Source organism: Sus scrofa, chromosome 3 (assembly GCF_054392235.1).
Source record: "Sus scrofa isolate SSC_HxYL_T2T_F1_AM1 chromosome 3, Sscrofa_HxYL_maternal_Yorkshire_Landrace_v2.0, whole genome shotgun sequence".
In the NCBI taxonomy this organism is placed as follows: domain Eukaryota; kingdom Metazoa; phylum Chordata; class Mammalia; order Artiodactyla; family Suidae; genus Sus; species Sus scrofa.
Window position 1 is genome coordinate 141,044,429 of NC_139385.1, and position 13,381 is coordinate 141,057,809.

The following is a 13,381-nucleotide window of genomic DNA, read 5'->3' on the forward strand; positions in this document are numbered from 1 at the left end:
CTGCACACACGCGTCCACCTTCCCGCCCCATCAGCGCTCATCACCATCCACGGCTTGACCGCCTTATCTTGTTTATTCTCGGTTGTTCTTTCCGGAACACACTTTCCACAAGGAAACTGCTTTTCATTGGCTTTGCTCACTCTTGGGTCCAAAGGCCCCAGCACGGAGCAGGTGCCCCATAAGAATGGGTCAGCACAATTGGTCTGATGCTTCAAGCTCACTCCTGGGGAAAAGCCAGGTGGCAGTGTGACAGCGAGCCCTGCTCCACTCGCCAGAAGCTTCCCTGGAACAGGGAGGACTGTGTCCAAGTCATGTCAACTACCTGCTCTAAGGTGCCGTCTGTACAAAGTAAACATTTACAGCTCGCACGTCCCAGTAACTACTCAATTAGCAAGTAGGGCCAACTTTTCTCTGCAGCAAAATGGCTCATTTTGGCCCAATTAATTTTATGTGAAAATGTCCAAAGGATCATGTTCAGCCATCTGTGCTTTGTGTAAATTCGTGGAGAAATACGCCGGCTTCCTCTGCCTGGGTACAGGATGCCAGCTATGGCTAGCTCTGTGACCTTGGCACATCTCCTAAGCTCTCTGTACCCTGACTCACTCATGTGGCAAAATGACAGGGCTGATGTTGCACCTATAAAATCGATCGCACTTGTTTTAAATCACAATCGCTGGGTTATCATCCTGGAGCCACTAATAAATAAACAGGGCTAATGGTAACAAACAATGATAGAACACTATTGAGAAGAGATAGGTAATATTGATCAAGGACCTTTAAAATGTTCAAATCCTTTGATCAAGCAACCTCATTTCTGGAAATTCATCCATAAGCATAAGAAAATCAAGGGCATGAAGGAGTTCCCACAGTGGCACAGTGGGTGAAGGATCCAGTGTTGCTGCAGCTGTGGCAGGTTGCAGCTGCGGCTTGGATTTGATCTCTGACCCATGTCATGGGCCACAGGTGAGGCCAAAAAAGAAAAGAAAAAAAAAATCAAGGGCATGAAAATGTTGGTTATAGCATTTCCCATAATGTTAAAAGTTTTCAATGCATAAATGTGATTTTTACCAAGAAATAGCAAACCACTAAAAGCAGGAGAATGGAAAAGTGGGAGCCACAGAACGACATTTTTCAGTCTTAACAGCTTTATGACATAATTTTGGTGGGGGGAAGGTGAGCACAAAAATTACCATGTTACCATACCAATTATATGGTATGGTATGTTATGGCAGGTAACATAGGAGACACTCTCACACAAGGAAACTCATTGTTTGATTAGAATGAGTAGATATTATTTTTTTTTCCTGCCATCTTCCTTTACATATAATTTCAAAAACTTCTGTAAAGCAAGGTAAGTCAAAATAAACAACAAAATGAAAAACAATTGCAAACCTTATCCCAAACAGCCAATCTCCTTAATACAGAGTTTCAGAAATTGAGACATAAAAGAGCAACAGTTAATAGCAAATGACCAAAGAACAAAAGGCAGTTAGTTCACAGGGAAAGAAAGACAGGTGTCCCCCAGGTGGGCACACTCTTAAGGAGAGAAGTGCAAATGCACTTCATAAGATGTGACTTCAACTCTCCAACCAGCAAACATTCCAACCTTTGGCAAACGGTCTATGCATGTGGCTACTCGTCAACCACTCCTCTCCTGCCTGACTGGCCGGAGCTCAAGATGTTATAACACATGAGAAGGGTTTTCATCAAACTCTACCAGCTCTTTACCCACATTTTGCCCATTGATCCAGAAATCCCACTTCTAATGTACGTGATAAGTGAAAGAAGTTTGTGATTGTGGTCTTGTTGGAAATATCGAAAGATTAAAAGCAATCCAAGAAGGGGACTGGTTAAATAAACTAAGGAAATCAAGTTTGAAATGGAATACTAGGCTACTGCAGGAAGAGGAGACACATTGCTTGTGTTAAGATGGTAAGATGTGCACAATGCAGTACATTAAAAAGGCAACTTACAGAACGTGTATATTACACCCTTAATGCAGCGTAAACTTTGTGGATATTCCTACTTATCTGTATTTGCAGGAAGAAACGTTGGGTGGTACAGTCATGGTGGAGAACAGGATGGAGGCGCCTTAAAAACCTAAACATAAGAGTTACCATATGACCCAGGGATCCCACTCCTGGGCAGATATCTAGAGAAAACTACAATCTGAAAAGATACCTGCACCCCAATGTTCACAGTAGCACTATTTGCAATTACCAAGACAGGGAAATAACTTAAATGCCTGCCACCAGATGAATGGATAAAGAAAATGTTGACACACACACACACACACACACACACACACATACACACAGGAATATTACTCAGCCAGAAAAAGAATGAAATAATGCCATTTGTAGCAATATAGATGGACCTAGAGATAATCACACTATGTGAAGGATGTCATAGAGAGATAAATACCATATGATATCACTTATATGTGAAATCTTTAAAAAATAATACAAGTGCACTTATTTATAAAAACAGAAAGCGACTCTCAGACATAGAAAATACAGCTAAGGTTACCAAAGGGGAAAGGAATGAGAGGCATAAATTAGGAGGTTGGGATTAATACGTACACACAACTACGTATAAAAAAGATGAACAACAAAGATTACTTATAACACAGGGAACGATACTCAGTATCTTGTAATCTACGAGGGAAAGGAGTTGCAAAAGGATAACATATTCACAACTGAATCACTTTGCTGTGCACCTGAATCAAACACAACACTGTAAATCAACAATCCTTCCATTTTCTTCGAAAAGAAAGAACGTAGAAATGCTGGATGAATACCGGAATCCTAATTCAGTTACCTAAGGGGGTGGGCTGGGCTAGAGGGTGGAAAGAATGGCCAGACACAGAGATAAACAGGACTTCTCAACTATTACCTTTAAATATGTGGACTGTGAACCATAGGGATATTCCTGATCAAAGATTACAGAGATTTTAATAAAATAAACTTACATATTATACCAATTTAGAATATACAGAGCATCTCTCGTCTGGTCTTAATTCGATCAAGGGTTAGTGCCTAAGCCTTCTGCACCTACTTGCCGACTTGAAGGTAGGAGGATGCATTTCAAAGCCATATAAGAAAAAGACTCCAAATGTGATTTTAACGGTATTTTCTTCTCTGAGCTTGCTCGGAGTTCCAAAAATGTCAGCCTATGTCTGGTCTCTTCCATGTCTCTTCCAAATTTAAAATCTGACATTTATTTTCTTGTCAGAAAGTTCACCATTCTCAGATCAGCTGCCTGTCAGAGCCAAGGTTTTAGACCAGGGCCTGTCAGCTCACAGAGTTAATGTGACTTTCATAGTGTCAGCCTTTGGGGGAAGAGTTTTATTTTCCCCCCAAGGGAAAAAAAAGCCACATCAATTCAAATAAAGATTCAGCAACAATAGCAACCAACTAACACGTATTGAGAACTTGCTAAATATGCAAACTCATGAGCCACTGGCCACACAACAGCTTCAAAAGGTAGAAAGCACTAGCCCGCCAGTGCAGGAGGGAGCTGGGGTACCAGGAGGCTAAGTGGTGGAGACGGGGTAGGTCTCTCCAAGGGCTCCATGCAGTCCTACTCTCTTAACCACAAGGCGGTACTGCCTTACCTTCTGAACGAAGTTATATGAAATGGAGCCCCAGTGGTCGTGAGGCAGTTGTAATCCCAGCAGCATGCAGGACCAGGCTTCAGCCACCCTTCCTGCTTCTCCAGAATCCTATGTGTTCAGATAGGACATGCCCGGTGCACAGGAGTAAGTGAGCTTCGCCATCTCAACGTACATGTGATGGACGAGATGGAGCTGGTACACGAGGAATCTACAGTCTACGATCAATACAAGAGCACTGACCATGGACTGGAAGGCGATGGAGTCCAGGATTCCTCCCCAGGCTTCGTCTCCAGACCCTTCCTTCTACCAGTGAAGAGCAAGCTATTGAAGCCCTATAAGGTGCAGATCAGAGGGCAGCAAATGCTACCCAGAAAGGGTCAGACAGTTCCTGTTTTAGGCCCTACGGGCCATGTGGTGTCTCCAGGGCAATGGGCAGACTCTGCAGTTGTAGCAGCGAAGCAGCGAGAAGCAATTCCTAACCCACAGGCGGGGCTGAGAGCCAGTGAAACCAGGGACGGCATCCTTACCCTGGGGAAGGTGCCTGAGCTAAAACCCTGCCGCCTTTCTGACCCACCCGCTGCTGTAAACGTGACTCAATATTGTAACAAAGGTTTATTTGTTTGGGGGATTTTTTCCCCCCAGTTCCACTCCGAACACCTGAGCCTGCAGGGGAGACATTTCACAATTTGATCCGTAGCCAACGACAGCCTGATGTAACTGTGCAACCAACCGTCCACCTGGCCACACACAGGGCGCAGACCCAGTCCCTATCCAGAAAGAACAGTCCATTCCGGCCACAGGCTCTAAGCGTATTTCTGGCAGAAGTCCTGGGGCTTTGTGCGCTCTGTCCTGAGGGCTCAAAGTGCCCTCCTCTTCTCCACCTGGTGAATCCACACGCCCTCACCTTCCAGCTCAATGGCACCTTGTGAGACCACCTCAGCGCGTGGCGGCATCAGGACCCTCTCCCCAGTGTCACAGGTCCCGCGTCTGAGGGACCTCAACCACTACCCAGACTCAGCTACATGGTCCCACCTCCACACCGGGTACGCAAAAGCCTCAGGACAAAGGGACACCACCTGGCCACGTGTTCCTGACTCTTCTTCAAATCTGCGCCCTTTTGAACCCGCTGTGCTGCAACGGGAACGCCCTGCTGTTACTGATTAGTCAACGCGTGCTGTTATGATGATTATTCTGTCCCCGTTGGGAGAGCACGTGCACCCCTCTAACGAGGGGGGCTGGGAGACACGGCCTCATCCACTCTCCCCGCCGCACCACCTGCTCCACCAGCCACAAGCATCTCCAAGAGTCCGACCCCAGCCTCGGCGGTCTGTACAGTGTCCCCACGGAGGGCTGGACACATCCCAGACACACAGCCCGCTGCCTTGCCAACCAAGGTCACAGCATCAGCAGCAGCCAACCTCTCATAAACTAGAGAGGCCAGGAAGTTCGGGGGGAGCAGGGGGTTAGAAAGGAGGATTGGCGGGGATCAGAGACCCCACTTTCGTTCCCACCCCAAGAAAGAGCAGTCAGACCACAGAAGAAACCACCGGGGGCTCCGTTCGCTCAGCCCCACCCACTCAAAATCCTTCTAAGCGGGAAAAGTCAGTAACAAACACATGAAGACTCGCAGCTTGAGAAGGTGGGGGCGGCACGAATGCCACAGTTCTATAACACCCCTTCCGGAGGCTGGGGGCAAGCTGTCTCCCGAAGCTGGACAAAGGGACGTGGCAGCATTTCAGACTGCCTCTCAATCGTGCCGCGGGGCCAATGGGCCTGCAGGCCGGCCCATCCCAAGCCCAGCTCAGGAGGGAGAGGAGGAAGAGGCGGGCCGGGGGAGGGAGACCACGTAAAATTAGCATCCTCTCAGCCATGTGCTGTTGCACCGATTTCCAGGGTGGTGGGTGGCTCCCATGGCCCCAGCCTGACTTCTGCTTACTTGCATAAGGCTGCAGGCCTGGGGGTGGAAGCCATGCCCCCCACCCAGGGGCTTGGGTGCAAAGAAATGAGGCTCCTTCTCCAGCACCCCCACCCACCCCCGCCAGGAGCCAGGCTGCACTCTCTGCATGCAAACCCGTAAGAAAACTGCATTAAGCTCAGGAGCCAACCAGGCATCTCAGAATATACGTTTTGTACTTTTTTAAACTACAGTAAGAAACTTTCAAGGCCGTGTTCAAAGGTAGAGCTGCAGTTAGGTCACTGGAGTTCAGTCCATACTGTAAAGAGACTAAAAGAGCAGGGGCAGCCTTGGGAACCACACGTCGATATGCGGCACCCTGAGACAAGGACTTCCAAGGCCACGGCGTGGAGTGGCAGGACCTAAGGCCACGGCACAGAGGGGCAGGACCTCGTCAGAGGACAGGACTCCCAGCTCCCAGGTCGGGGGAGCTGCAGGTCCACCAGAGTGAGGTCCGCAGGGCTGTCCGCGTCTAAAATAAGGTGTTCACACATCTGAAAGGGGTCGGGGCAGAAGGTCTGCAAGAGAAGGTCAAGAAGACTCTTAGCAACCTTGACACTGTGTCTGGTTCTTGGCTGGACCCTCTAAGAACTCTAGTTGTCTCTTAACCATCACATCCCAGGGGGAGCTCCCTATTTTTACATGGCGACCTCCGTTATCCTCCTGGCGTTTATGCTGCACAAGACTGGACTCACTTTGCACACGAGGTGGCAACAGTCCGACTCGCCCCCCGGTCACTGCACCACCCATCACGGGCTCAGAGCGCCGACACAACCAGGCCGCCTGGAGAAACCAGACAGCTGGAGGAATAGTCAGACTGGTTCCCGATGGTTCACAGACTCTGGGGAATCGGGGAGTTAGGAGAGCACTGCACAGCCCTCCCCAGAAGCCCCCACATACCTTCCAGGCTACAGTGAAGCTCCAACCAGCTGGAGATTCTGCACCCAGGCCAAGGGGGGAAGGATGGAGGGAACAGCGGCACCAGAATAAGGCCAAAGAGGTGCAGGTGGGTGTTCCTGTTTTCCTACATTTGCAGGATATTTCACAAAGCGTACGTCCCACTTTCAAAGGAGAAAAACAAGTCAGCAAAGGAAAAGAAAACGTTTAGGAAAGTAAGGTGCTTCTGAGCGTGATTCTAGTGCACGAAACACAGGCCCTCAAGGTCTCTGTCATGTTGCTGGTGTTGCTCAAAACAGGGGCAAAGTCTTGGGAGGAGGGCGGGGAGCCCTGGGCCCCCTGAGAAGTCACTACAGGGTGAGCAAACTCAGCCCCCGAGGTTGTGCAGGAAGAAGGCCCTTGTCACCTGCCCCTCCCCCACCACCCGGGCGCTGGGAGCACAGGCTGGAACCCGGTGGCCCTGGGTCACAGCCACCTGCAGCCCCTGCTCTCCGGGATCCCGGGCAAGGTAACCATCCTCCCCAGCGTCATCTGTAGAGTGAGGACAGTGAGACTGGCATGAGTTGGCCAAGCCTGCGTCACCAGGCACCGCAGCTTAAACCAAAGGTCATGGAGGGTCTCCCAGCTCTGGAGGCTGGAGGTCCAAGGTCGGCTTGTGGGCAGGGCTGGCTGCTTCTGCAGGCTCTCCCCGCGGCTTACTGACGGCCGTCGTCTCCCGTGTCTCTTCACATTGCAGTCCCTGTTCGGGTCTCTTTAGAGGATGCCGGGTTAGAACCCACCCTCGTGACCTCATTTCAACTTAACTCCATTTGTAAAGAACTCATCTCCAAACACGTGCAATCCTGAAATCCTGGCGGCTGAATCTCGGGGACACAGTTCAGCCCCCGGGAGTGCACGTGTCAGGGTTTGTGGAGAGAACTCAACATGTTAACAGATGCGACCCTGCGGAGGGGCCTGAACCCAGGCAGTGCCCTACGCGGAATGACTGTCACTGTCACTGTCACGCCCGGAGCTCTGTCCCTGACGACAGGCTGTCGCCAAGGCCATGTCCCAGCCCTGGACCAGAAGCGGGAGCGGAGGCCCGAGGCACATGTCCCCATCTGTCTGACAGGACGCGTCACGCTCTGCCAGCCTCACACTCTGCAGGGACCAGGGACAGGACAGCCTGAGGGGCAGAGCGCTGGGAACAGCAGGGCCGTCATCGCCCTTCCTGATGCTGGAGGAAACGATGTGTTGGGCTGTTGCCCACTGGTGCCCCCAAGTTCAAAGTGTGTCCTCCTTCCTAAAGAAGAGTCCATCCGTTTTTTTCTAGACCCTGTGACTAAACTGATTAGTAAAAAAAACCAAATGCATGACCTGGTGTAGGGCACAGGGAACTCTACCCAATATTCTGTGCCCATCGAGGTGGGAAAAGAATCTGAAAGAGAATGGATGTGAGCACGCGTGTGACGGAATCACGTCGTCGTCCCGCAGAAGCAATCTCAACCTTGTAAATCAACCACAATAAAACTTTCAACAAACAAAAATGTTAAAAAGAACTAATTAATGTATGAGCCAGTCTGGGTGCTATTTTGTATGGCTGGCGAAAATGACTGTTTTTTGTCGAGCGTCTTTGTTTCTCGTAACAAGAACAGGCTGACCCCGAGCACAGGAGACGTGTCTTCAAGGCCGGCAGCTCGGCTGGTACACGGGGCCCTCACCCTGCCGCTGCCGCAGGGCGCCCTTCAATTACTGGCCTGGCTTCTGCTCGCCCAGAATAAACCACTGGCTGGAGACGAGCAGCCTTTGGCCGAGTCGGGTCTGCCGGCCAGCGCTGAGCTGTGGCCGCCGTTCTGAGCTGGCTTCCTTCTGCGTCCGAAGTGTTTGTCGCCCTCCCCCTTTGACCAAAATAAAATAAAAATGTCCTTGGCCACATAGTTCGCCTCGTGTGTCATCCCAGAGGACATCAGCATTCTGCATTTTCGAATGAGATAAGGGAAGCCAGGGGGTTCTAGAAGGTCTCTGCCAGCCTCCGCGAGAGGGGCCGGAGAGCAGAAGGGCCTGGACAGAGGGCCACCCTGGGGTCGGCAGGGACAGGGGCCGCCGGGCTGGCTTGGAGTAGCCTGTCCTCAGAGAACAGCGGTCCTGATGCAGGAGGGGTAGCCGATTTAAAAGCGGCTCACAACAGATCCCACCGAATTAAGAATCCCTTCACGAACGAGCCACTTCTCGGATGCCACAGATGTCAGCGACTCAGTGCAAGCAGCGACCTGTTTCTGAAAAACAGCAGCGGTCCTCGAGATGCTCACAGGAGGCCCCTCAACGTGCAGATTCCAAACTCAGACAGGTCGGTGCGTTGAGTTTAAAAGCACATTCAGCTGATCCTCCCAGTGAGCTCCTGGGTTCTTCTTCACTCCACACACAGGAAGAGAGTCCCTGGAAGCACCTCAACCTGATCCTGCAACGCCCCCCGCCCCAAAGCAGAAGCGGTTTATCCAGGAAGTGACAAGACTTGGGTGGAGATGGGCCAGGTGAGGCAGGCGAGCTGGGGCCCATCGTGGAGCAGCTGCCACTGTGGTTAATGGGAGCTTGACCCCCCGGGGAAGGTGGGGAGCCGCTGTCACACCTGCTCACCCCTCATCCTGGAGGATGCGCTGGGACAGCTGTTTGCCCCTGTCACCCACCAGCCAGGGAGGCTCCAGGCCAGGAGGTGGGGGGAGGGGCTCACCTCCACACCTGCAGCCTCGGGGCAGGCCAGGCAGGGCGACACTGCAGGATGGGTGCAGGGTAAGGACCACAGGAGTCACGACAGACCTGGGGTCTCCATCATCCCCCACCCTAGCTGTGAGTCCCGAGCTGTGTGCTTTGGGAAGACTCCCTGGGCCCGGTGACACATGAGCTGTGTCTTTCTGCACATGAGGAATTACATGTTTCACATAACATTTTCAAAGCCTGATTTGGGGTCATTCGTCAGATAAACTAGCCTCCAGTTGGAGGCAGAACAACCTCAGCGCACAGAGATGGGCTAGGATTTATTGTAATACGTGTATGAATTGCTGAGACCCTGCATTCAGGGGGTGACGATGGCAAATTGAAGGAGCAAGGGATGGAAGGTCAGAGTCAGGGAAGGAAGACACCACAGGGGCAAGGAGAGGCCAGTGGGGGAGACAGAAAGGAGTGAGAAGTGTCCCCTGGTGCCCCTCGCAGGTGCTGAAGAAACTGGAGACGCAGGAACAGAAGCCAAGACAGTGGGGCGGGTCTGGGGACAGGAGGCTGTGCAGGACAGAAGATGGGACATTCTGGAGACAGAGGGCTTCCAGCAGGACAAACATACCCTGGCTGTCACCCAGGTCTGGCGACGGGGACCCGGGACTCGCAGCCCAAGCGCCACCGGACACGCAGAAACCTGCCCAAGGTCCCCAACCACTAACTTCATCCCCTTGGTTATTATTCCACCAGACAAACGTGAGCTTCTTCAGACCACCCTTAAAATAGCCTCCCATCACTCAGCCTCTCAGACCAATATTGACTGTCCTTCCCAAATGCAAGGGGGAGGCTGTTATGGAAAAGGAACTTAGCTACTCTTAGCCTCTACCCTAAAATATCCTTTGTATAACGGACCATTTTGGCTATTTGGGCGTCTGGTGATTTCTCCACTGGCAATTTATCCTTCTCCCCAAACAAACCTCAAAGCACAGCCTCCCCGGGCTCAGGGAACGCCAAGGCAGGTTCTGTCTGCCTGCCATGGTGGTGGTTTGGATGCTGCACCTCAGCCAGGTGGCGAAGAAGACACCCAGGGTTGAAAGGATATCCCCAATTTAAAACTATTCCAGAACCTTCTGGCTAATTTGTCACCATCAGACTCACACCGTCCATTAAATCTCTTTTCTTACTACATACGAGTAAGTATGTACCATAAAAATGAGGCAAAATCAGTGGCAAAGAGATGAGCTTTCCTAAGCCTGAACAAAGTGGGTCTTTGGCTTTGGGGGAGTAGGGGTTCTTTTTTCTTCCCCTTTCTTCTTTCCTCCCACCTTCCCTCCCTTCTTTCCTTCCTTTCTCTCTTTCCTTTTTAAAACAAGACTAAACTTTCAACTCTCAAAACTAAAATGCAAATCCTGTGTACAAACTGGAAATGTGATAAATGAAAACCCCAATAAACATATACTGATAGTTAAAACAGAGACTTCCTTCTCAGTGTTAACAAAATTACTTGCAAAACAAGTGTTGTGCTTATTTCACTGTTTACCTGGGAAGAATAAGAAAAAGGCTGCATCACGAAGCCCTGATGGAATCCTACCATATGTTCCAGGAAGCGGTGCCACTGGCCCATCAACCCTGCACACCCTGAGAAGTCACCTGCACACGGACCCGCTACCTATGCACGCATCCTCCATCCTTGTCCAGGACTTTGGGAGGTTCTCCCTCTTTTATAAGACATGGGTCCCCCAAACTTTACAAAGGCCCCAAAGGTACAGACTTTCTTTTTTGCCTGCAACTGCACCATATGGAAGTTCCCAGGCCAGGGATAGAATCCGAGCCACAGCTGCAACCTACACCACAGCTGCAGAAACACCAGATCCTTAACTCAGGGCACCATAGAGGGAACTTCAGTACAAACTTTTCTATAACTGAGGGAAATTAGCCTCCCCAGGGAGAAGGGTCTGCTTCTGCCTGCCCACACACCCCAGGGCTCCCGTCAGTGGGGAGGGGGGAGAAGAAGGCCAGCTGGGAGCCGGAGAACTCAGCCTCCCCAACAGACTCAGAAAACCTGTCTCATGTGACCACTCAGACAACCCTCCTTCAACAGCCAAGGTCACGTCTTGCTTTTCCCCACCGGCCTGATCACCGCCCATTTGTCTGCAGAGCAGTTATGCTTCTGTAACATCCTCCCAACATCCCAGCCAGCTAAGGTGGAGTCATCACTTCCCACCTAAGTACTCATGTCCACAATGCAATTTCAAACAAGTGCCCTGCACAGCATGCACTCAGGGCTCCTTTCTATGCAGAAACCCCGCTCTTAAACCTAATCGCTTTGCTGTCTCCAACCATAAGCTCTGCTCCGAAGGAGAACTCAGCCCAGCATCAATGCCTCCCCTGCCCCAGCTTTTGCTGTTGTCATTGCTGTTGTTCCTACCAAACAATGCCCTCCCTGCAATGTTTCTGCTTTAAACTTACTCCTCTTTTCCAGGCCACTCTTCATTAGTCCTCCTACAGCTCTGCCTCCAGCTGGCAAGACGGACAGCCGATGAGCAAGGAAAATACAAGACAAAACCAACCAAGTCCCAGCACAGTCACCAGAGTGATCCTTCGGGGCAAACCATGTCACTGGGTACAGCCTGCGTGCCCAACGCCTTCCTCTAGGGGACAACACTTGGGACCAGGAACTGTAGTCAGTGCATCTCAGTGACCCCAGGGACAGGCATACGGAGAGTACATGTGCCAGAAACCTTGAGTTTTCCCCCAGGCGTGTCCTGAACCAGCGGGAAGACTTTTACCCATCAATGAGAGGGGAGGAAGGAAGGAAAGAAGGACCAGAGGGGGAGGAGAGGAAGGGAGGGAGGAGGAGGAGGAAAAGAAAGAAAAATGGAAAAAAGACAGGGAGGAAGGAAAGGAGGAAAGAGGAAAGGGAGCTGGTCAAACTGGTTTATCTGGTCCTCTTCCGTTATAATGTTCTTTCACCTGTCACTGTCTTTTCGGACATGGGGCTCAGGCAGAGGACAACCAAGCAGGCACTCCACGTTCACCTACACAGATTCATTTCGAGAAAGGAAGGAAGCAAGACAAAGGGTCGAACTCGGGAGCACGGGGAGCAGCAGCGGCGTGAGGAGAAGGTCAGAGCACGTGGAGGGCGCACGGCTCAGTCGACAGGAGCGGGTCAACACGGGAGACCTTTCTGACCAGGGTGTTGTGCATGTTAACTGTGGTGCCCCAACAAAAATGAGGGGAAATTCTTTTCTCTATAAAACGCATGGAAATATTTCAACCCCAAGAGCCCTTGTGTGGCCAGGAAGGGTGAAAGCAATTCTCGTGCAAAAGTCAGCCGCTTTAGGTATTTAAATCTGTATCATCAAGAACCCATGATCCTACCTTGATGCCCCCTCTCCTGACCCCAGCGCCTCTCGGGGGAAGGGACGTGTCCAAAAGAAGGTCCCCACAAACCTGGAACACAGAAAGCTGGATCGCACCGCCTTTCGCCCACTCCTCAGCCCCTGTGCCGAGGGTGGGTCCCTTCCTCACCCACCTTTCAAAATCACCATTACGGTCACCTGGTCTCTCTTCAATGACCGGCCCTAGACCAAGACCAACCAAAGACCCCAATGGTTCAGCACTGGCCTCATGATGGCACAGACCACAGACAAGGCAGAGGGCTGTCGGGTCATGAACAAAGACCCTGTGTGTGAGGGGGGCGAGCCGGGCTCTGGGCCGCAGGGCATCCAGCCTCAGCAGCGGCACAACACAGGTGAGCAAATAACTACACAAAACAGGGAGGAAAAGAAGTGATGTTTACTGGGCGTCCAGCAGGTGTTCGGCCCTTTACCCACTTCCATGGATCTGGCATGATCACGGTCCAGAGGATGTGTCTTACCTGACTTTACACACGAGGAAACTGGCAGCCAGGAAGTTACAGAGTCCTTGCAAACTCTTCCGCGTGTGTCCGAAACGATGGGGAGGTCTCCAGATGCCAACGAGCGAGCAGCGCCAACGCCCTACACGGCTGGGAGCGCAAAGAAAGCGTCTCCAGGTAAATTCATAGGTGATGCTTCGTGGAAGTAACGAGTAGGACGCTGTTGTGTGGGAGGAAAAGAGAGGCCAGGCAGAAGGACCCGGGGGGGATGGAAAGTCAGAAGCCAAGTGACGGGAGTGACAGGACGACCTTCCTGAGGCAACACGGCCCAAGCGCCCTCACGAGGATTCCCATTTCTTACTGCCCC

General features: G+C 51.4%; 1 protein-coding gene across 29 annotated transcripts in view; it reads right to left on the reverse strand.

Moving 5' to 3' along the window:
• RNF144A (ring finger protein 144A) overlaps positions 1 to 13,381 on the reverse strand; it is a 120,122-nt gene that overhangs the window by 58,067 nt on the left and 48,674 nt on the right. For 4 of the 29 annotated variants that reach the window (XM_085016156.1, XM_021087901.2, XM_085016167.1 and 1 more), the window contains 2 exons: positions 13,036 to 13,164; positions 12,537 to 12,608 (listed from right to left, as the gene is read on the reverse strand). The exons of 7 other annotated variants lie outside the window; for them this stretch is intronic. The gene's annotated coding sequence lies outside the window, so the exon portion shown is untranslated. Of the gene's footprint in view, positions 224 to 3,616; positions 4,709 to 6,470; positions 6,632 to 6,942; positions 7,193 to 12,536; positions 12,609 to 13,035; positions 13,235 to 13,381 lie in introns of those variants that run through there. 18 more of the 29 variants (XM_085016157.1, XM_085016163.1, XM_085016170.1 and 15 more) reach the window with 8 other exon arrangements.